The sequence below is a fragment of the Cebus imitator genome, unplaced genomic scaffold, assembly GCF_001604975.1.
Source record: "Cebus imitator isolate Cc_AM_T3 unplaced genomic scaffold, Cebus_imitator-1.0 Scaffold40, whole genome shotgun sequence".
Taxonomy (NCBI): Eukaryota; Metazoa; Chordata; class Mammalia; order Primates; family Cebidae; genus Cebus; species Cebus imitator.
In genome coordinates this window covers 1,260,802-1,262,142 of record NW_016107355.1, presented here as the reverse complement: position 1 = coordinate 1,262,142, position 1,341 = coordinate 1,260,802, and positions in this window count along the sequence as shown.

Here is a 1,341-nt window from a genome sequence, read left to right as displayed (position 1 = left end):
TGATATGTCAAAGGCTTTAGTGGAAAATAAAGACAATATGCAGAATGAGATAGATAATCTTAACAGAGAGTTGGAAACCAAAATCTAATGGAAAAGCTGGGCATGGTGGCTCAGGGCCCTAATCACACCACTTTGGGAGGCTGAGGCTTGTGGATCACTTCAGGTCAGGAATTTGAAACCAGGCTGGTCAACAGAGTGAAATCCCGTCGCTATTAAAATAGAAAAAAAAAAAAAAAATTAGCCTGGCTTGGTGGCGGGCACCTGTAATTCCAGCTCCTCGGGAAGCTGAGGCAGCAGAATTGCTTGAACCCAGGAGGCAGAGGTTGAAGTGAGCCAAGATTGTGCCCCTGCACTCCAGCCTGGGTGACAAAGTGAGCCTTCATCTAAAAAAAAAAAAAATGTCAAGTGAAAATGTTAGTGATGAAAACCACAGAAAAGAGATGAAGATGCCTTCAATGGGCTCAGTAGAACCCTTGACACACTTAAGGAAATAATCAGTGAACATGAAGGCACATAAACTAACTACCCAAACTGAAATATAAAGTAAAAAGAGTAAAAAATAGAGAATCTAAAAACTGTGGGACAGTATCAGACAGTGTCATTTGTGGATACTTGCAATCTCAGAAAGAAAAAAAAAAAAAACAGAAGAAATATTTTTTTTAAATGGTGGTCAAAAATTTAAAGACACCCAAACTCTAGAACCAAATAGCCCAGAGAACACCATGCATGATGAACATCAAAAGACACACACCAAAAAAGAACAAAGAAATCAAAAAGAATTAAAAAATGACAGCACATCTCCAAATATAGGTGTATCAATCAAATTCAAACTGCTGAAAATTAAAATCAAAAACACAATTTTGAAGGCAGCCCAAGTAAAACAATGTATTACTGCCATGCATACATTAACTATGGGAATATGTCTGAGAAGTGCATCATGGGATGATTCCATCATTCTGTGAACATCATAGAGTAGGCTTACACAAACCTAGACTGCAATTGTGTAGCTTATTATGCCCGTAAGCTGTATGGCATAGCCTAATGCTCCTAGGCTATGAACCTGTACAGCAAGGTACTGTACTGAATACTACAGACAACTGTAACACAATGGCAAGTATCTGGGTATCTAAGCATATCTAAGCATAGAACAAGTTCCATAAAGTTAGTTTTATAATTTTATAGGACCACTGTCATGTGTGTGGTCAGTGCTGAAACACTGTTATGCAGTGCATGACTACTGACAAGGAAGAGAGGATAAGAATTACAACACACCTCTCATCAGAAAATGTGAAATCAAAGAGTCAATGTTACTTCTGTAAATAAAATAACCCCTGCCAGGCC